General features: G+C 45.8%; 4 non-coding genes and 6 pseudogenes across 4 annotated transcripts; all 10 read right to left on the reverse strand.

The window, feature by feature from the left end:
* Window positions 1–2,375: 2,375 nt before the first annotated feature.
* Window positions 2,376–2,577, reverse strand: LOC115539158 (uncharacterized; annotated as a pseudogene).
* A 1,036-nt stretch (window positions 2,578–3,613) lies between these two features.
* Window positions 3,614–3,727, reverse strand: LOC115539152 (uncharacterized; annotated as a pseudogene).
* Window positions 3,728–4,072: 345 nt separating this feature from the next.
* LOC115539148 (U1 spliceosomal RNA) lies at window positions 4,073–4,237 on the reverse strand. The gene has a single exon (XR_003975731.1). It is a non-coding gene; the product is annotated as a U1 spliceosomal RNA (small nuclear RNA).
* Window positions 4,238–4,581: 344 nt separating this feature from the next.
* On the reverse strand, window positions 4,582–4,760 carry LOC115539168 (uncharacterized; annotated as a pseudogene).
* Window positions 4,761–12,045: 7,285 nt separating this feature from the next.
* On the reverse strand, window positions 12,046–12,159 carry LOC115539164 (uncharacterized; annotated as a pseudogene).
* A 357-nt stretch (window positions 12,160–12,516) lies between these two features.
* Window positions 12,517–12,681, reverse strand: LOC115539149 (U1 spliceosomal RNA). The gene has a single exon (XR_003975732.1). It is a non-coding gene; the product is annotated as a U1 spliceosomal RNA (small nuclear RNA).
* A 344-nt stretch (window positions 12,682–13,025) lies between these two features.
* Window positions 13,026–13,204, reverse strand: LOC115539167 (uncharacterized; annotated as a pseudogene).
* A 7,288-nt stretch (window positions 13,205–20,492) lies between these two features.
* LOC115539172 (uncharacterized) lies at window positions 20,493–20,606 on the reverse strand (annotated as a pseudogene).
* A 361-nt stretch (window positions 20,607–20,967) lies between these two features.
* Window positions 20,968–21,132, reverse strand: LOC115539153 (U1 spliceosomal RNA). Its single transcript, XR_003975735.1, has one exon. It is a non-coding gene; the product is annotated as a U1 spliceosomal RNA (small nuclear RNA).
* A 344-nt stretch (window positions 21,133–21,476) lies between these two features.
* On the reverse strand, window positions 21,477–21,667 carry LOC115539160 (U2 spliceosomal RNA). The gene has a single exon (XR_003975738.1). It is a non-coding gene; the product is annotated as a U2 spliceosomal RNA (small nuclear RNA).
* Between the last annotated feature and the right edge of the window lie 1,040 nt (window positions 21,668–22,707).

The raw sequence follows: 22,707 nt of genomic DNA on the forward strand, positions 1-22,707 counted from the left end.
TCTAGCTGCGTTGGCGCGTTGACGCGTTGAAGGTCGATTCCATCCGTGTATGGTTCGTTCTTTGAATATTCCGATTTAAAACAAAATCAGAAAAAAACAAAAAAGAACCATACACGGATTCACGTCCATTGTTTACTTCGGTGTTTTAAAAAATGCCGGTCTTCGTTGGTCTTCGTGTTTATGAAGGTACGGATAACTCCGCCCCCTGCCCCCGGCGTAAAAGCGGTTCTAGTTCTAGCCCAGCTCAAAAGTGGGGCCAGAGTTGAACCGGTTTTTAGGGGCCGGAGCCGGTTCTTTGGCGGTGTGAAACCAAAGCCCTGGCCCTAGCTCCGAACTGGCCCGGAACCGGCCCCGATTTTGCGGCGGTGTGAAAGGGGCAACATAGACCCAATGAAGCAGGACCAAACATATAAGCCGTAAATACTATACATAGCCACAAGGGGAGAAGGACCTTATTGAAGGCTGCTCCACCACAGAAGGCATCACCTTTAGTTAGGCGAAGAAGCTGAAGCCATTACGTCACCCCGGGCCACGCCCACTACATAGGCCACGCCCACTTGACGGTCTCTACCTGTGGACTCGAGGTGGAGAGCGCCAGAGATTTACACGCACGCCCGCGGACAGTCACGGGCCTCTGCCCGTGGCTGGAAGTAGCTAGAGTTATTATCTCTCACACGTGTTCGACACGACTCCTAGACTTTCGTTCCATAGTCAGTTACCATACCGAAACATGCCTACTTTAACAATAAAGTGAGTTAAAAGCAATCCCGGATTTGAACCCTTTCCTTGAAGAACTATTCAGCATTTGGTGATCCTGACGTTCTTGGAAAAGTTCTACCGAGACTCTAACCACGCGGTCGTCGAGATGCAATACAAGCTGGATGCAGGCACCATTGAAAGGAAAGCCGGATTCCAGAACCGAAAGAAGTCCTACAAAAGGACACCAACCCAGGGGTCTTACATCAAACCAGATCCCTGTACGACAGTTACACGGTGATCTTAAGATAGGAATAATTATCTAAACTCCATCATGAACGGTTAGCCTTTAAAGTTGTCCATAGCATGGATACCGCTCGTCCACAGAAGTCCGGGGATTATCCAGGCCTGGGGATTCTTATTAGGAGAATTCTGGGATAACCTGCCTCGTAGGAGTGCGGAAGAGTCCCCCCCAATAGAGGATCCTGAGGACAAGCGGTAGAAATGCATAGTTCAACAGACCTGACGAGGTCCAAAATACCAAAATAAGAAAGAATAAAATATATATTTCATTACAAACTATGAAAATAACAATAGTTTAATAAAAGTCTTCACGTAATCTATGGTTAATAATTGGCAATATTTACAATTAAATTACATAAGTACAATAAAATGTAATCCATAATACATCCTAATTATGATTGACAATATACGTGTTTCGTTTTTCATTACACAACGGGCTATGTAGGAAACTCGATTATTACAATATATGACAACCAGTTTAATGGTCAACCAAAACGCACAGCCGTACGTAACCCCGACTGTCCCCGACTGACAACGTTCCGGTAACAACAGAAGTATGATGCCTAATATTGAAATGCAGATTTTTAATATTAAGATATTTTGATAATGTTCAAATTTAAGTTTGGTATGTTTGTATTTTCCCATGTGGTCTTGTCAACCTGTTATTCTGCAGGGTCGTTCAAAATCCTTTGAGGTTAGTGGAAATCAGTTCTCACTCTGTTCCTTTGATGTCCTGTGTTGGTTTGGGCCCGTTATCCTTGATCCCCAGAGAAGCGCAGAGACGCAATTGATAAGGAACGGCCAACCCCATATTTATGACATCTTAAGGAATGATGACTTAGATGACCATATGGTTAACAAAGGCTTTTGGTTTGTTGTGAGGCAGCTGTCCTCAGCAACACTTCTGAATGTGTAAGAACTCCTGGCCACTCGGCGGACCTCTCTGCGGACCCTTTAGAAAATGAAGGGCTCCGCAGGAAGATATCCTATCTGAGGTCTCAAATTGTTGAATAATATGCTTATTTTTAGGTCTGTTGATGCATGTTATGATGCATCTTCGTTCGTGCTTTTCTTAAGAATGTGTATATAGTTTTCCCCGCCCCAACAACGTCAACACCCGGAACTCTATTGCAGCCATTGCAGCCAATGAGCTCGAGTTGAAAAAGAATGAATGAATGAATGAATGAATGAATGAATGAATGAATACGTTATTCCAGACTCAGAGTTCCATATTTGAACGCAATGCATTACACTGCTTGGGCGTCATCGTTTGCGTGATCTTTTGAAGAAACGTAGAGTTGCAAAACATGGTATGGACTGCAATAGGCAGCACGATGAAGCCATTCATAGCTATTATTTCTTTAGAACAACATGATCAGGGGAGAGCGCGAACGCAGTCCCCCACTACCAGAAATTATGCAATCGAGATTCCCACACATCAATTGCGCTTCTGTCCCACGCTTCTCTGTTTACGTTCTTCTGTCGTGATTCGGTTACAAACCTAACCAGCGCATAGTAGAATTCCGCTTCTGCTGAGAAAGTAGTCCCTCGATGATTCATGCGATGCATGGTTAGTTTTATTTCCAACATTATTCTATCAACACAGACATTTAGATGTATAGTCTGTCGTTACAATTGATTTACCTCGGGTGTACTGTGGAGTGGGTAAGACTGCTTTTTAATAGCAGGCTAGCATTGCCCGTTGACTTGCGCTAGCCTAGCACGAGCGAACTCTGCAACTAGAAGGACTGAATGAAATGTGTTGCAAACTGTCTCCAGTGATATAGAATACCAATGCTCACTTCGGAATCAGGCCCTATGTCCAAAATTCCGAACTACCCCTTTAAGTACAAGTGTGTGTTCTTCAATTGTTGAGATTTTTGCATTATTATTAATGTTATTTATATGTGCCTTTCCTTTTGATGTGTGCATGTCTGTCAGCTCCATGTTTAACTAAATGTTTGCAAATGGTAGTACATGTTTGTCTCTCGTCTGATGCTCTCGTGTTCTCGCCTGTAGATCTGTACCTTGTTGTGGTGGGCGAGCTTTTAATTAAACAGATCTTGTTTACTTGTGTTTTATATGCATTGCCTTTTCAATGAAACCCATTCTGGGTGAAAAATAAAAGTTGTAAAAGAATTTGAGTCTCTGTGTGCTTGGCTTTCACAAGGGGTGGGGTAGTGGAAAGAAAAAACACACCAAAGAAATTAGAAGTCCTTGTGTCTTCTCTCCCGCAACCAGAGGTGTGAATACACCCCCACTTTGCTGGCTGCACTCCCTGTGTGGTCAAAATAATGAGTTCTGTGAATGGCTCTGTCATCCAGACAAAGTGAGTGCACTGAATACATTCTTATTATTTTTCTTAATTCAGCCCAAAAATGTAACAATTAAACACTTTTCCACTTGATAATATGAATCTCATCAGCTACATCAACTCAAAGTATGAAAATAATAAACAAAACATTCAGCAGACTAGCGGATTTTGATAATCTAGGCCTTGCACATAATATTTCTGGAAATAAAACCTCCCACCGGTGGCCACCACATGGAGCCGTCCGTTTTGATTCACGATCCTTTATGAGCGATCCCTGGGTTGAGGGATAAGGACTTTGGGGGGTCATCAGCCATTCCCAGGGGGTCACCCATCCAAGTACTAACCAGGCCGGACCCTGCTTAGCCTCCGAGATCAGACGAGATCGGGCGTGCTCAGGGTGGTATGGCCGTAACCAAGAATTGTCGGGACCATATTAGTATTTATACAAGAGGAGCACGTAAGGAGTGAGAGTTCTACCATGGCCAGAGACGGGACTTGTACAGAAACAATGATTGGATCCATAATGAATGAAAGAAATTAATGAATGAATGAATGAATGAATGAATGAATGAATGAATGAATGAATGAATGCGTTATTCCAGACTCAGAGTTCCATATTTGAACGCAATGCATTACACTGCTTGGGCGTCATCGTTTGCGTGATCTTTTGAAGAAACGTAGCGATGCAAAACATGGTATGGACTACAATATAGCACGATGAAGCCATTCATAGCTATTATTTCTTTAGAACAACATGATCAGGGGAGAGCGCGAACGCAGTCCCCCACTACCAGAAATTATGCAATCGAGATTCCCACATTTGGGGAATTCGCACGGGTCAGCAACAGCCTCAGTGCAATGGCTGAGCCTCGCTATGGGTGAACCACCTTCTTGATCATGGTATCTCCCTTGCCAGGTAAGTATGAGTTGAACACGTTCAGGTGGGCTGAACGATGCCCACGCGTGTCCCCGTGGAGAACGGTTGCAAAGCATTCGGAGATGTCTAGACTTTAATAAACACTGTAGACCACCGGTCACACGATGACAGGCGAATCTGAAATCAGTGAGATGGAAGCATAACGAAAGGAAACCTGGAGATCCGAGTTATCGACACGCCACAGAAAGAATCCTTTTTTCTTTCTTAAACAACAGAATATCGTTGGAATAATTGTAAACAGTGCGTTTATGAATTGTAAATGACACTTTATTGTCTACAGGCGGACGGGTGTACTCTCAGGAGGAGTTTAGTTTTGTTTTTCACAGTGAGAGAGGGGTGCACCGGTCCTGGAGGTACTGCAATACCAGGTCGATGCGTGGAGTGGACGGAGCAAGCCCCTTTTCCATCTCCCAGTTCCAAAAATCAATTTAATATATGGTCCCCGGGTAGGGGACGTATCAGATATTAAACTGATAAGAACAGATTTTTTTTCATTTGAAAAAAATTTATTGACACAAGTTACTACATTTAACTTTCTTATCACATTTTACAGGTCATTGTTTTAAAAGCATACACACTTAAAAACATTTCAATTAAACAACAAGTATAAAACCATCACATTGTGAATAAAAGGTATATAAATATAATTAAATACATGGATACGTTGTTGTTTTATAAAATCATTGTGATGCTTAAAAAACATGGTTCAAAAACAGTTGTGCAGGGACGGGAGGAAGCCCAATTAAAAAAATAAAAACGCCCCATCCTGCTCTCTCTCCAACAGTATTGGTCTCTCAGGACCTGTGGCTCAGAGGATCTCCTCCCCTCTCTGCTCCTTCCCACCTGCCTCTCCCGGAGAGCCAGGCCGCCGCTGCCTCGACCTTTCCGCGTGTGGCTCCGACTCCCTCGTCCGAATGGGCACAGAGGCGATTCTTCTTTGTGGCCGTGTCCTAGGCCTGCCGCCTGCAGCACCGGCCACTTGGGCCATTGCTGCGGCCTTCCGGATCACTGCCACGGGGGGGATCTGCATGTGCTTTCTTACCAGCAGGTTTCTGGAGGCCCATATGGCGTATTTTATGGCGGCTAGGGTGAGCCATTGCTTGGGAAAGTCTGGTGGTAGCTGACTCTTTTGGCTCACCCCATACAGCACCATTTGGGCTGTCAGGGCCTCCCCTGCTGGTAAGTACGGGAATTGCAGGGAGCCGGCCGTTGCCCACTGGTCTCCAGCAGCGCTGCACTCCCAGAACAGGTGCCTCACCGACTCAGGCGCGCCACAACCTGGCCGTGGGCAGGTTGGGGATGCAGCCATCCCCCGGGAGTGCATGACGGCCCTGACTGGGAGGATCTCGTGAGCTGCCATCCATGACCGGTCCCGGAGTCTGTTGGAGAGGGCATGATGGTTCACATTGTGCCTTACTGTTGTTGGCTCTCCGTATGTTTGCCCGCGCACTGGACTCTTTGGTTCCCGCTCCTGCAACCCCGTGATTATAGAACGATAGTTTGTTAAAACATTTAAATCCTCGTATTCAAGGTTAAAATGTTTTAAAAAACTTCTTAATAACAGCGTAAAATTGTGACAAGTTAAATGATACTGGTGTTCTATGATCAAAAGACTAAAAACGGTCTGCGGTTCTTCAGTCTCCTTCATTCCCCTCCCAGACTCGAGCATGGTTTAAAACAGAGTCCTTTGGGGTTGACTGCAGTGCCATGTGTAAAAAGGAGAGAGTGTTGGGGGGGTGGTTCGGGAAGACTCTGGGCTCCCCGACAGATGAACTGTCTGAGGAGCCAGCTCTTCCCCTTTTCTCCGAGGCTCCGTCATTTTCCAAGGACATCTCCGACACTGCTCTCTTCCCAGGCTGGGCTCCTGGGAGGGAGGCTTCACTGGACTCCACTTCAGACTCTTCCGACCGGCCGACTGTTTCGAGACTCCCGGTTTCGTCAGAGTCTGAAGTGGAGTCCATCTCCGCTCCACCGGCTGCCTGGGCCCCACCACCCTCTTTCACCTCACCACTAGGTGGGGCAACCTCAGGCCCCTCCCCCTCTCCCCCAATCAGGGTAATTTTTTCCAGCCTGGTGTCTTTAATTGTTTGTGCACCCCCGTCTGCCACTTTCCTTGCATTTTGTTTTACTTTGTTGGCAAAAGATTTTGGGCAATCTCTGAAGAGATGGTTTGAGTCTCCACAGAGGTTGCACTTCCTGCCATTGGTACATTCTTCAAAAGAGTGTCCAATTTCTCTACATTTGCCGCACAACACCTTGGTACACGCTTCCGCCAGGTGCCCTTGCTCGCCACACTTGTGGCAGAGCTTGGGCTGTCCCTGGTAGTGAATGTAGCCCCTGTTCTCTCCAAGAGCCATCATGGATGGGAGATGTTTCAGGCCCTGGAAGCCATGTGGGTCCCGCCATTGTTGTATGGGGACCCTCCATGAACAGTTCCAGATGCCATCCTCATCTCTCACCTTGGTGGCCTGGGCCCTCACAGTGCAGTATCTTGCCAGCCATATACAAATATCGTCAGCATTTACAGTTTCATTGAACATCCTGACGATTACGGTTTTAATGGAATCGTCATTTAGTCTCTCCACTTCAAATGCTGAAAACTGGTCTTTTACCGTGTCGTAGCGTGTCCAAAATTCTTTGAGGGTTGTTGCGGCTGCGAAGCTAACATCGAATCCTTTGTTAAAGGGCAGAGTCAGAATACAATTCAAATCGTTTCCGGTAAACTTCAGGATTCCTTGGATGTGCTTCCTTGAAAAATCAAGCCGGGACATCTGAATTAAAATTCCATTGATTGACTTAAACTTAAAACGTACACTGTGGTGCCTCCTCATGCCGGAAGGGTTAACCGACATGATGGAGACACCACACTCTTAAAAAATTAAGAGGTTAAAAGCAATAAAACAGTGAATAAACAAGGTAGTACAGGCAACAATAAAATCCCCTTACCTTAAACGAACTGGACAATGGTCTTCTTGGTAAAGGGTATCAGCAACTGGTATTTGACCCCAACTTACCAAAAAGATGGTGCAATATCCTCCTAACCTGCTATATATTTGCCACTAAATAGGCAATATATAGACAGACAACGGAGGGGATCACTGTCTTAGCCAAAAGGCCGAGAAGCGATGGCCACACATGCTCAGACCAAGAGGCGAGGTTCCCAGACACGTCGCCCCACGTGGCGGTTTAACAGACAACGAAAAAACAAAACAAAAGAATGACCAAGCACCCTGTGTGCGTGTTTGTGTGTATGTGAAAGCTGAAGAAATAAACCGAGGTCGCTACATCTCTTTGCTGCTGCCTGCTGGCAGTGTCACTAGGCCGTCTGCATGTTTCACAAATAGAGTTTGGAGCAGTGGAGGCTTCTATAAGACTACAGGTGAAGCAGTGCTTCACCAAAAAAATGTTAAAAAATAAATAAACCAACAATACTATCGAATACTGCCAAAATGGTGGTGCCCACGATTTCCCCGCCCCAACAACGTCAACACCCGGAACTCTATTGCAACCAATGAGCTCGAGTTGAAAAAGAAAATAGCTTACAGCACGTGGTTTCACTCAGGTAAATTGTATCCCCTTCACCGTTTGCTAGTTAATAATTCGACCTTTTTTTAAGGTTTGTATTAAGCTGTTTCGATTTTGTAGAAAGAGAAAAGATTTCGACCTTGTCATAACACGGTCGTTGTGTATAAAGGGAAGACGTAGAGGGTGCGTTTTTAGCTGCAGGGTAGACTTCAGTCAACCTATCGCCGTTTTGTCTGCGAGCAACCATATTACTCGTGGGTGGTCTCCTTTTAATCGGGGTAATCTAAGCTTTCCAACGGTGTATGGCATGACTATATGTACCCAGGGGTCGTTGAAATAATAAGCTGATTAATGTGTGTTTTGTAACGATAGCTAGGCGCGGCTAACGACACTGTTTACAATGAGTAAGGGCATACGTCGCATACCTGCAAACGTTTTCTTGGACAATTTGATGTGGATATGTGTTGATTTGGGTAAATGTGACTGTTTAGACAACAGCTGATGCGAGAGTAAGTGTAACATAAAGCAATTTGGCGACCGTGTTAATCTCTTGTTGCATGGGATGCGCTGCATACCTGGTAAACAGTAGTGTTATTCCAGATCCATGCCATCGCCAGGGAGACCTTTACCTGTGATGTCTGCGGGAAGAGCTTGGCCACTAAACCATCGCTGGTCAGCCATCAACAGCTACACCAGTACCCCAACATCATTTTGTACCGGCAAGGAGAGGCCAGGCTGTACTGTACAGAGGCAGCAAGGTCTGTGGCAGAGGCCCGCAGCAGCACTGTTGTTGACCCTAAATGGCTGGATCTCAAGACAGCAGAGGCGGCTGCCAAGAGGTCGGGGGCTGAGCTGTGGAAAGGTCAGCTGGTCATCACGTTCGGGTAGTACGCCGGTCAGACCTTCAGGTGGCTTGTGGAGAATGATGTCGGCTGGCTGGTGTGGCTGCTGTTCCAGTACTGCCAGCAGGGAGAGCAGAAGGAGCTGCTGAAGTGGCAGAAGGAGCGACTGCTCCTTCGGCCACAAGGTGACTCCTCACCTGAAAGTGCTGTCGGACGCACCGTTCCCGGAGGCTCCTGCGCTGCCAACATCCCTCCCTCCGCCAGACCGGCCTCAGGTCCAGTACCGGCTCATCTATCACGAGGCTGGAAAGAGACGTGGTGAGAAGCGGAGGTAAGTTGTCATAAGCACTTTGTTTCACCTGTTGGCTGTGGAAAGCAAATAGCACACACGTCATATCAATACTGATCACATGTGTATTTTATGTTTCCAGATTATTTGTTGATGAGCCACAGCCTGTGACTCCCGCGAACCGACCCGTTCAGCCCACTGGGTTGTCGTCCTCCACCCGGCCGAAGCCTGCTGCGCTCACCCCCATTCTGCCGAGGCCTTCTGCGCCTACCCACCTCCAGCCGAGGCCACCCGCTGCGTTGACCTACGGCCCATCCCCTGTGTCGGCAGCACCCATACTGCAGGTCTTCCCCGCACAGCCACAGGCGCCCTCCGTCCTGTTTCGTGGGACATCCTGCAGCCAGAGCTTTGTCCCTCCTGCACCAACAGTCAAGGCATTCATGCCTAACAAGTCCTCAAGGCCATGTGGGGCTTGCCACATGCCAAACTGTGGTGGACAGTGGAAGAGGTACAACCCTTTCAAGGACAAAGTGGCTGGAAGCATTCAGAAAATGTTTTCCTACTGTCCATCCACTAGGAAGTCCACTACCCCTGGCTTCGACAATGTGGTGTATGACAACTTTGAACTCTTTAAGAGTGTCGTGGATGCAGAGTTGGAAAGGAGGACTGTGTGTGTGTGTGTGTGTGTGTGTGTGTGTGTGTGTGTGTGTGTGTGTGTGTGTGTGTGTGTGTGTGTGTGTGTGTGTGTTTGTGAATAACTTACCTCTGTGATGCCACTGTTCCTGTGCCATCTGTAAGAGAGAGAAAGAGGCTTGTTTGTGTGTGTTTGTCTCTGTCTTTGTGTGGGTTATTAAAGTGCTTCAGCAAGCACTATCTATTTATTTATATCGTTCAAAAAAATGCAAAAAAACTTATAAAAAACTTTGTAGTATCCATTCTGGTCTATTTTCAATATCAAGGCCAATCTTTTTAACCTTAATCAGTTCCAATCTAACACAATCAGTTTACATACCCTTTAGTGGTTGTTCATGTTCAGATAATCTGTGTTTTTGTCATGCATGTTGTTTGTCTTTGTCAGCTTCATGTGTTTGTGATGTTTGTATGTATTTGTCTGCTTCAGTTTTAACAAAAGTTTGCTAAAGAAAACACAAAAAAACACAAAAGGGAGGAACAGCTTGAGCCTTTATTTGTTGATTGGTCACCTGAGTCTTTGGATAATCATGTTCATTATTGCACTTTAGCCTGTACAAGCCAATTGTTGACTTGTATCTTAAAGGGGTAGTTCGGAATTTTGGACATAGGGCCTGATTCCGAAGTGAGCATTGGTATTCTATATCACTGGAGACAGTTTTCAACACATTTCATTCAGTCCTTCTAGTTGCAGAGTTCGCTCGTGCTAGGCTAGCGCAAGTCAACGGGCAATGCTAGCCTGCAATTAAAAACAGTCTTACCCACTCCACAGTACACCCGAGGTAAATCAATTATAACGACAGACTATACATCTAAATGTCTGTTTATAGAATAATGTTAGAAATAAAACCAACCTTGCATTGCATTGCATTTTGAGGGAATTGCGGGGTCTCAGCAGCAGTGTTTATATTCCTGTACGTAGGCTACGGCAGCGGCGGACTGATACCTAGGTTACCTGCCGCTGTCATTGCTACAAACGCAGAGTACAGTGAACGAAGGAATTCTACAAGCGTATTAAATTAACAAGATATGGCCACGTTTGGAGGAGTTAGCGATGCATCTGCTTTTGAAGACGATTATGAGGAATTTGTTGTATCCAACGAACCGTACATGTACGAGCCGGTGTTTTGATGTCAAAGCCAGCAGCAACAAGCCACAGTTGAGTCCTTTCTGGATCTCGCACTGGAAATTGGTGGAAACTTTGTGGTGCCCATCTGTACCGTTTATTTCTACAATTTCTAAAAGCACACTGAACCATCATGTTGCCTAGTCGTTCAATTGCGCTTCTGTCCCACGCTTCTCTGTTTACGTTCTTCTGTCGTGATTCGGTTACAAACCTAACCAGCGCATAGTAGAATTCCGCTTCTGCTGAGAAAGTAGTCCCTCGATGATTCATGCGATGCATGGTTAGTTTTATTTCTAACGTTATTCTATCAACACAGACATTTAGATGTATAGTCTGTCGTTATAATTGATTTACCTCGGGTGTACTGTGGAGTGGGTAAGACTGCTTTTAATAGCAGGCTAGCATTGCCCGTTGACTTGCGCTAGCCTAGCACGAGCGAACTCTGCAACTAGAAGGACTGAATGAAATGTGTTGAAAACTGTCTCCAGTGATATAGAATACCAATGCTCACTTCGGAATCAGGCCCTATGTCCAAAATTCCGAACTACCCCTTTAAGTGCAAGTGTGTGTTCTTCAATTGTTGAGATTTTTGCATTATTATTAATGTTATTTATATGTGCCTTTCCTTTTGATGTGTGCATGTCTGTCAGCTCCATGTTTAACTAAATGTTTGCAAATGGTAGTACATGTTTGTCTCTCGTCTCATGCTCTCGTGTTCTCGCCTGTAGATCTGTACCTTGTTGTGGTGGGCGAGCTTTTAATTAAACAGATCTTGTTTACTTGTGTTTTATATGCATTGCCTTTTCAATGAAACCCATTCTGGGTGAAAAATAAAAGTTGTAAAAGAATTTGAGTCTCTGTGTGCTTGGCTTTCACAAGGGGTGGGGTAGTGGAAAGAAAAAACACACCAAAGAAATTAGAAGTCCTTGTGTCTTCTCTCCCGCAACCAGAGGTGTGAATACACCCCCACTTTGCTGGCTGCACTCCCTGTGTGGTCAAAATAATGAGTTCTGTGAATGGCTCTGTCATCCAGACAAAGTGAGTGCACTGAATACATTCTTATTATTTTTCTTAATTCAGCCCAAAAATGTAACAATTAAACACTTTTCCACTTGATAATATGAATCTCATCAGCTACATCAACTCAAAGTATGAAAATAATAAACAAAACATTCAGCAGACTAGCGGATTTTGATAATCTAGGCCTTGCACATAATATTTCTGGAAATAAAACCTCCCACCGGTGGCCACCACATGGAGCCGTCCGTTTTGATTCTCGATCCTTTATGAGCGATCCCTGGGTTGAGGGATAGGGACTTTGGGGGGTCATCAGCCATTCCCAGGGGGTCACCCATCCAAGTACTAACCAGGCCGGACCCTGCTTAGCCTCCGAGATCAGACGAGATCGGGCGTGCTCAGGGTGGTATGGCCGTAACCAAGAATTGTCGGGACCATATTAGTATTTATACAAGAGGAGCACGTAAGGAGTGAGAGTTCTACCATGGCCAGAGACGGGACTTGTACAGAAACAATGATTGGATCCATAATGAATGAAAGAAATTAATGAATGAATGAATGAATGAATGAATGAATGAATGAATGAATGAATGAATGAATGAATGAATGCGTTATTCCAGACTCAGAGTTCCATATTTGAACGCAATGCATTACACTGCTTGGGCGTCATCGTTTGCGTGATCTTTTGAAGAAACGTAGCGATGCAAAACATGGTATGGACTACAATATAGCACGATGAAGCCATTCATAGCTATTATTTCTTTAGAACAACATGATCAGGGGAGAGCGCGAACGCAGTCCCCCACTACCAGAAATTATGCAATCGAGATTCCCACATTTGGGGAATTCGCACGGGTCAGCAACAGCCTCAGTGCAATGGCTGAGCCTCGCTATGGGTGAACCACCTTCTTGATCATGGTATCTCCCTTGCCAGGTAAGTATGAGTTGAACACGTTCAGGTGGGCTGAACGATGCCCACGCGTGTTCCCGTGGAGAACGGTTGCAAAGCATTCGGAGATGTCTAGACTTTAATAAACACTGTAGACCACCGGTCACACGATGACAGGCGAATCTGAAATCAGCGAGATGGAAGCATAACGAAAGGAAACCTGGAGATCCGAGTTATCGACACGCCACAGAAAGAATCCTTTTTTCTTTCTTAAACAACAGAATATCGTTGGAATAATTGTAAACAGTGCGTTTATGAATTGTAAATGACACTTTATTGTCTACAGGCGGACGGGTGTACTCTCAGGAGGAGTTTAGTTTTGTTTTTCACAGTGAGAGAGGGGTGCACCGGTCCTGGAGGTACTGCAATACCAGGTCGATGCGTGGAGTGGACGGGGCAAGCCCCTTTTCCATCTCCCAGTTCCAAAAATCAATTTAATATATGGTCCCCGGGTAGGGGACGTATCAGATATTAAACTGATAAGAACAGATTTTTTTTCATTTGAAAAAAATTTATTGACACAAGTTACTACATTTAACTTTCTTATCACATTCTACAGGTCATTGTTTTAAAAGCATACACACTTAAAAACATTTCAATTAAACAACAAGTATAAAACCATCACATTGTGAATAAAAGGTATATAAATATAATTAAATACATGGATACGTTGTTGTTTTATAAAATCATTGTGATGCTTAAAAAACATGGTTCAAAAAACAGCTGTGCAGGGACGGGAGGAAGCCCAATTAAAAAAATAAAAACGGCCCATCCTGCTCTCTCCAACAGCATTGGTCTCTCGGGACCTGTGGCTCAGAGGATCTCCTCCCCTCTCTGCTCCTTCCCACCTGCCTCTCCCGGAGAGCCAGGCCGCCGCTGCCTCGACCTTTCCGCGTGTGGCTCCGACTCCCTCGTCCGAATGGGCACAGAGGCGATTCTTCTTTGTGGCCGTGTCCTAGGCCTGCCGCCTGCAGCACCGGCCACTTGGGCCATTGCTGCGGCCTTCCGGATCACAGCCACGGGGGGGATCTGCATGTGCTTTCTTACCAGCAGGTTTCTGGAGGCCCATATGGCGTATTTTATGGCGGCTAGGGTGAGCCATTGCTTGGGAAAGTCTGGTGGTAGCTGACTCTTTTGGCTCACCCCATACAGCACCTTTTGGGCTGTCTGGGCCTCCCCTGCTGGAAAGTACGGGAATTGCAGGGAGCCGGCCGTTGCCCACTGGTCTCCAGCAGCACTGCACTCCCAGAACCGGTGCCTCACCGACTCAGGTGCGCCAGAACCTGGCCGAGGGCAGGTTGGGGATGCAGCCATCCCCCGGGAGTGCATGACGGCCCTGACTGGGAGGATCTCGTGAGCTGCCATCCATGACAGGTCCCGGAGTCTGTTGGAGAGGGCATGATGGTTCACATTGTGCCTTACTGTTGTTGGCTCTCCGTATGTTTGCCCGCGCACTGGACTCTTTGGTTCCCGCTCCTGCAACCCCGTGATTATAGAACGATAGTTTGTTAAAACATTTAAATCCTCGTATTCAAGGTTAAAATGTTTTAAAAAACTTCTTAATAACAGCGTAAAATTGTGACAAGTTAAATGATACTGGTGTTCTATGATCAAAAGACTAAAAACGGTCTGGGGTTCTTCAGTCTCCTTCATTCCCCTCCCAGACTCGAGCATGGTTTAAAACAGAGTCCTTTGGGGTTGACTGCAGTGCCATGTGTAAAAAGGAGAGAGTGTTGGGGGGGTGGTTCGGGAAGACTCTGGGCTCCCCGACAGGTGAACTGTCTGAGGAGCCAGCTCTTCCCCTTTTCTCCGAGGCTCCGTCATTTTCCAAGGACATCTCCGACACTGCTCTCTTCCCAGGCTGGGCTCCTGGGAGGGAGGCTTCACTGGACTCCACTTCAGACTCTTCCGACCGGCCGACTGTTTCGAGACTCCCGGTTTCGTCAGAGTCTGAAGTGGAGTCCATCTCCGCTCCACCGGCTGCCTGGGCCCCACCGCCCTCTTTCACCTCACCACTAGGTGGGGCAACCTCAGGCCCCTCCCCCTCTCCCCCAATCAGAGTAATTTTTTCCAGCCTGGTGTCTTTAATTGTTTGTGCACCCCCGTCTGCCACTTTCCTTGCATTTTGTTTTACTTTGTTGGCAAAAGATTTTGGGCAATCTCTGAAGAGATGGTTTGAGTCTCCACAGAGGTTGCACTTCCTGCCATTGGTACATTCTTCAAAAGAGTGTCCAATTTCTCTACATTTGCCGCACAACACCTTGGTACACGCTTCCGCCAGGTGCCCTTGCTCGCCACACTTGTGGCAGAGCTTGGGCTGTCCCTGGTAGTGAATGTAGCCCCTGTTCTCTCCAAGAGCCATCATGGATGGGAGATGTTTCAGGCCCTGGAAGCCATGTGGGTCCCGCCATTGTTGTATGGGGACCCTCCATGCACAGTTCCAGATGCCATCCTCATCTCTCACCTTGGTGGCCTGGGCCCTCACAGTGCAGTATCTTGCCAGCCATATACAAATATCATCAGCATTTACAGTCTCATTGAACATCCTGACGATTACGGTTTTAATGGAATCGTCATTTAGTCTCTCCACTTCAAATGCTGAAAACTGGTCTTTTACCGTGTCGTAGCGTGTCCAAAATTCTTTGAGGGTTGTTGCGGCTGCGAAGCTAACATCGAATCCTTTGTTAAAGGGCAGAGTCAGAATACAATTCAAATCGTTTCCGGTAAACTTCAGGATTCCTTGGATGTGCTTCCTTGAAAAATCAAGCCGGGACATCTGAATTAAAATTCCATTGATTGACTTAAACTTAAAACGTACACTGTGGTGCCTCCTCATGCCGGAAGGGTTAACCGACATGATGGAGACACCACACTCTTAAAAAATTAAGAGGTTAAAAGCAATAAAACAGTGAATAAACAAGGTAGTACAGGCAACAATAAAATCCCCTTACCTTAAACGAACTGGACAATGGTCTTCTTGGTAAAGGGTATCAGCAACTGGTATTTGACCCCAACTTACCAAAAAGATGGTGCAATATCCTCCTAACCTGCTATATATTTGCCACTAAATAGGCAATATATAGACAGACAACGGAGGGGATCACTGTCTTAGCCAAAAGGCCGAGAAGCGATGGCCACACATGCTCAGACCAAGAGGCGAGGTTCCCAGACACGTCGCCCCACGTGGCGGTTTAACAGACAACGAAAAAACAAAACAAAAGAATGACCAAGCACCCTGTGTGCGTGTTTGTGTGTATGTGAAAGCTGAAGAAATAAACCGAGGTCGCTACATCTCTTTGCTGCTGCCTGCTGGCAGTGTCACTAGGCCGTCTGCATGTTTCACAAATAGAGTTTGGAGCAGTGGAGGCTTCTATAAGACTACAGGTGAAGCAGTGCTTCACCAAAAAAATGTTAAAAAATAAATAAACCAACAATACTATCGAATACTGCCAAAATGGTGGTGCCCACGATTTCCCCGCCCCAACAACGTCAACACCCGGAACTCTATTGCAACCAATGAGCTCGAGTTGAAAAAGAAAATAGCTTACAGCACGTGGTTTCACTCAGGTAAATTGTATCCCCTTCACCGTTTGCTAGTTAATAATTCGACCTTTTTTTAAGGTTTGTATTAAGCTGTTTCGATTTTGTAGAAAGAGAAAAGATTTCGACCTTGTCATAACACGGTCGTTGTGTATAAAGGGAAGACGTAGAGGGTGCGTTTTTAGCTGCAGGGTAGACTTCAGTCAACCTATCGCCGTTTTGTCTGCGAGCAACCATATTACTCGTGGGTGGTCTCCTTTTAATCGGGGTAATCTAAGCTTTCCAACGGTGTATGGCATGACTATATGTACCCAGGGGTCGTTGAAATAATAAGCTGATTAATGTGTGTTTTGTAACGATAGCTAGGCGCGGCTAACGACACTGTTTACAATGAGTAAGGGCATACGTCGCATACCTGCAAACGTTTTCTTGGACAATTTGATGTGGATATGTGTTGATTTGGGTAAATGTGACTGTTTAGACAACAGCTGATGCGAGAGTAAGTGTAACATAAAGCAATTTGGCGACCGTGTTAATCTCTTGTTGCATGGGATGCGCTGCATACCTGGTAAACAGTAGTGTTATTCCAGATCCATGCCATCGCCAGGGAGACCTTTACCTGTGATGTCTGCGGGAAGAGCTTGGCCACTAAACCATCGCTGGTCAGCCATCAACAGCTACACCAGTACCCCAACATCATTTTGTACCGGCAAGGAGAGGCCAGGCTGTACTGTACAGAGGCAGCAAGGTCTGTGGCAGAGGCCCGCAGCAGCACTGTTGTTGACCCTAAATGGCTGGATCTCAAGACAGCAGAGGCGGCTGCCAAGAGGTCGGGGGCTGAGCTGTGGAAAGGTCAGCTGGTCATCACGTTCGGGTAGTACGCCGGTCAGACCTTCAGGTGGCTTGTGGAGAATGATGTCGGCTGGCTGGTGTGGCTGCTGTTCCAGTACTGCCAGCAGGGAGAGCAGAAGGAGCTGCTGAAGTGGCAGAAGGAGCGACTGCTCCTTCGGCCACAAGGTGACTCCTCACCTGAAAGTGCTGTCGGACGCACCGTTCCCGGAGGCTCCTGCGCTGCCAACATCCCTCCCTCCGCCAGACCGGCCTCAGGTCCAGTACCGGCTCATCTATCACGAGGCTGGAAAGAGACGTGGTGAGAAGCGGAGGTAAGTTGTCATAAGCACTTTGTTTCACCTGTTGGCTGTGGAAAGCAAATAGCACACACGTCATATCAATACTGATCACATGTGTATTTTATGTTTCCAGATTATTTGTTGATGAGCCACAGCCTGTGACTCCCGCGAACCGACCCGTTCAGCCCACTGGGTTGTCGTCCTCCACCCGGCCGAAGCCTGCTGCGCTCACCCCCATTCTGCCGAGGCCTTCTGCGCCTACCCACCTCCAGCCGAGGCCACCCGCTGCGTTGACCTACGGCCCACCCCCTGTGTCGGCAGCACCCATACTGCAGGTCTTCCCCGCACAGCCACAGGCGCCCTCCGTCCTGTTTCGTGGGACATCCTGCAGCCAGAGCTTTGTCCCTCCTGCACCAACAGTCAAGGCATTCATGCCTAACAAGTCCTCAAGGCCATGTGGGGCTTGCCACATGCCAAACTGTGGTGGACAGTGGAAGAGGTACAACCCTTTCAAGGACAAAGTGGCTGGAAGCATTCAGAAAATGTTTTCCTACTGTCCATCCACTAGGAAGTCCACTACCCCTGGCTTCGACAATGTGGTGTATGACAACTTTGAACTCTTTAAGAGTGTCGTGGATGCAGAGTTGGAAAGGAGGACTGTGTGTGTGTGTGTGTGTGTGTGTGTGTGTGTGTGTGTGTGTGTGTGTGTGTGTGTGTGTGTGTGTGTGTGTGTGTGTGTGTGTTTGTGAATAACTTACCTCTGTGATGCCACTGTTCCTGTGCCATCTGTAAGAGAGAGAAAGAGGCTTGTTTGTGTGTGTTTGTCTCTGTCTTTGTGTGGGTTATTAAAGTGCTTCAGCAAGCACTATCTATTTATTTATATCGTTCAAAAAAATGCAAAAAAACTTATAAAAAACTTTGTAGTATCCATTCTGGTCTATTTTCAATATCAAGGCCAATCTTTTTAACCTTAATCAGTTCCAATCTAACACAATCAGTTTACATACCCTTTAGTGGTTGTTCATGTTCAGATAATCTGTGTTTTTGTCATGCATGTTGTTTGTCTTTGTCAGCTTCATGTGTTTGTGATGTTTGTATGTATTTGTCTGCTTCAGTTTTAACAAAAGTTTGCTAAAGAAAACACAAAAAAACACAAAAGGGAGGAACAGCTTGAGCCTTTATTTGTTGATTGGTCACCTGAGTCTTTGGATAATCATGTTCATTATTGCACTTTAGCCTGTACAAGCCAATTGTTGACTTGTATCTTAAAGGGGTAGTTCGGAATTTTGGACATAGGGCCTGATTCCGAAGTGAGCATTGGTATTCTATATCACTGGAGACAGTTTTCAACACATTTCATTCAGTCCTTCTAGTTGCAGAGTTCGCTCGTGCTAGGCTAGCGCAAGTCAACGGGCAATGCTAGCCTGCAATTAAAAACAGTCTTACCCACTCCACAGTACACCCGAGGTAAATCAATTATAACGACAGACTATACATCTAAATGTCTGTTTATAGAATAATGTTAGAAATAAAACCAACCTTGCATTGCATTGCATTTTGAGGGAATTGCGGGGTCTCAGCAGCAGTGTTTATATTCCTGTACGTAGGCTACGGCAGCGGCGGACTGATACCTAGGTTACCTGCCGCTGTCATTGCTACAAACGCAGAGTACAGTGAACGAAGGAATTCTACAAGCGTATTAAATTAACAAGATATGGCCACGTTTGGAGGAGTTAGCGATGCATCTGCTTTTGAAGACGATTATGAGGAATTTGTTGTATCCAACGAACCGTACATGTACGAGCCGGTGTTTTGATGTCAAAGCCAGCAGCAACAAGCCACAGTTGAGTCCTTTCTGGATCTCGCACTGGAAATTGGTGGAAACTTTGTGGTGCCCATCTGTACCGTTTATTTCTACAATTTCTAAAAGCACACTGAACCATCATGTTGCCTAGTCGTTCAATTGCGCTTCTGTCCCACGCTTCTCTGTTTACGTTCTTCTGTCGTGATTCGGTTACAAACCTAACCAGCGCATAGTAGAATTCCGCTTCTGCTGAGAAAGTAGTCCCTCGATGATTCATGCGATGCATGGTTAGTTTTATTTCTAACGTTATTCTATCAACACAGACATTTAGATGTATAGTCTGTCGTTATAATTGATTTACCTCGGGTGTACTGTGGAGTGGGTAAGACTGCTTTTAATAGCAGGCTAGCATTGCCCGTTGACTTGCGCTAGCCTAGCACGAGCGAACTCTGCAACTAGAAGGACTGAATGAAATGTGTTGAAAACTGTCTCCAGTGATATAGAATACCAATGCTCACTTCGGAATCAGGCCCTATGTCCAAAATTCCGAACTACCCCTTTAAGTGCAAGTGTGTGTTCTTCAATTGTTGAGATTTTTGCATTATTATTAATGTTATTTATATGTGCCTTTCCTTTTGATGTGTGCATGTCTGTCAGCTCCATGTTTAACTAAATGTTTGCAAATGGTAGTACATGTTTGTCTCTCGTCTCATGCTCTCGTGTTCTCGCCTGTAGATCTGTACCTTGTTGTGGTGGGCGAGCTTTTAATTAAACAGATCTTGTTTACTTGTGTTTTATATGCATTGCCTTTTCAATGAAACCCATTCTGGGTGAAAAATAAAAGTTGTAAAAGAATTTGAGTCTCTGTGTGCTTGGCTTTCACAAGGGGTGGGGTAGTGGAAAGAAAAAACACACCAAAGAAATTAGAAGTCCTTGTGTCTTCTCTCCCGCAACCAGAGGTGTGAATACACCCCCACTTTGCTGGCTGCACTCCCTGTGTGGTCAAAATAATGAGTTCTGTGAATGGCTCTGTCATCCAGACAAAGTGAGTGCACTGAATACATTCTTATTATTTTTCTTAATTCAGCCCAAAAATGTAACAATTAAACACTTTTCCACTTGATAATATGAATCTCATCAGCTACATCAACTCAAAGTATGAAAATAATAAACAAAACATTCAGCAGACTAGCGGATTTTGATAATCTAGGCCTTGCACATAATATTTCTGGAAATAAAACCTCCCACCGGTGGCCACCACATGGAGCCGTCCGTTTTGATTCTCGATCCTTTATGAGCGATCCCTGGGTTGAGGGATAGGGACTTTGGGGGGTCATCAGCCATTCCCAGGGGGTCACCCATCCAAGTACTAACCAGGCCGGACCCTGCTTAGCCTCCGAGATCAGACGAGATCGGGCGTGCTCAGGGTGGTATGGCCGTAACCAAGAATTGTCGGGACCATATTAGTATTTATACAAGAGGAGCACGTAAGGAGTGAGAGTTCTACCATGGCCAGAGACGGGACTTGTACAGAAACAATGATTGGATCCATAATGAATGAAAGAAATTAATGAATGAATGAATGAATGAATGAATGAATGAATGAATGAATGAATGAATGAATGAATGAATGAATGCGTTATTCCAGACTCAGAGTTCCATATTTGAACGCAATGCATTACACTGCTTGGGCGTCATCGTTTGCGTGATCTTTTGAAGAAACGTAGCGATGCAAAACATGGTATGGACTACAATATAGCACGATGAAGCCATTCATAGCTATTATTTCTTTAGAACAACATGATCAGGGGAGAGCGCGAACGCAGTCCCCCACTACCAGAAATTATGCAATCGAGATTCCCACATTTGGGGAATTCGCACGGGTCAGCAACAGCCTCAGTGCAATGGCTGAGCCTCGCAATGGGTGAACCACCTTCTTGATCATGGTATCTCCCTTGCCAGGTAAGTATGAGTTGAACACGTTCAGGTGGGCTGAACGATGCCCACGCGTGTTCCCGTGGAGAACGGTTGCAAAGCATTCGGAGATGTCTAGACTTTAATAAACACTGTAGACCACCGGTCACACGATGACAGGCGAATCTGAAATCAGCGAGATGGAAGCATAACGAAAGGAAACCTGGAGATCCGAGTTATCGACACGCCACAGAAAGAATCCTTTTTTCTTTCTTAAACAACAGAATATCGTTGGAATAATTGTAAACAGTGCGTTTATGAATTGTAAATGACACTTTATTGTCTACAGGCGGACGGGTGTACTCTCAGGAGGAGTTTAGTTTTGTTTTTCACAGTGAGAGAGGGGTGCACCGGTCCTGGAGGTACTGCAATACCAGGTCGATGCGTGGAGTGGACGGGGCAAGCCCCTTTTCCATCTCCCAGTTCCAAAAATCAATTTAATATATGGTCCCCGGGTAGGGGACGTATCAGATATTAAACTGATAAGAACAGATACTACACTTGATCTTAGCCAAAAGGCCGAGAAGCGATGGCCACACATGCTCAGACCAAGAGGCGAGGTTCCCAGACACGTCGCCCCACGTGGCGGTTTAACAGACAACGAAAAAACAAAACAAAAGAATGACCAAGCACCCTGTGTGCGTGTTTGTGTGTATGTGAAAGCTGAAGAAATAAACCGAGGTCGCTACATCTCTTTGCTGCTGCCTGCTGGCAGTGTCACTAGGCCGTCTGCATGTTTCACAAATAGAGTTTGGAGCAGTGGAGGCTTCTATAAGACTACAGGTGAAGCAGTGCTTCACCAAAAAAATGTTAAAAAATAAATAAACCAACAATACTATCGAATACTGCCAAAATGGTGGTGCCCACGATTTCCCCGCCCCAACAACGTCAACACCCGGAACTCTATTGCAGCCAATGAGCTCGAGTTGAAAAAGAAAATAGCTTACAGCACGTGGTTTCACTCAGGTAAATTGTATCCCCTTCACCGTTTGCTAGTTAATAATTCGACCTTTTTTTAAGGTTTGTATTAAGCTGTTTCGATTTTGTAGAAAGAGAAAAGATTTCGACCTTGTCATAACACGGTCGTTGTGTATAAAGGGAAGACGTAGAGGGTGCGTTTTTAGCTGCAGGGTAGACTTCAGTCAACCTATCGCCGTTTTGTCTGCGAGCAACCATATTACTCGTGGGTGGTCTCCTTTTAATCGGGGTAATCTAAGCTTTCCAACGGTGTATGGCATGACTATATGTACCCAGGGGTCGTTGAAATAATAAGCTGATTAATGTGTGTTTTGTAACGATAGCTAGGCGCGGCTAACGACACTGTTTACAATGAGTAAGGGCATACGTCGCATACCTGCAAACGTTTTCTTGGACAATTTGATGTGGATATGTGTTGATTTGGGTAAATGTGACTGTTTAGACAACAGCTGATGCGAGACTAAGTGTAACATAAAGCAATTTGGCGACCGTGTTAATCTCTTGTTGCATGGGATGCGCTGCATACCTGGTAAACAGTAGTGTTATTCCAGATCCATGCCATCGCCAGGGAGACCTTTACCTGTGATGTCTGC

This window comes from Gadus morhua, unplaced genomic scaffold (assembly GCF_902167405.1).
Source record: "Gadus morhua unplaced genomic scaffold, gadMor3.0, whole genome shotgun sequence".
Taxonomy (NCBI): domain Eukaryota; kingdom Metazoa; phylum Chordata; class Actinopteri; order Gadiformes; family Gadidae; genus Gadus; species Gadus morhua.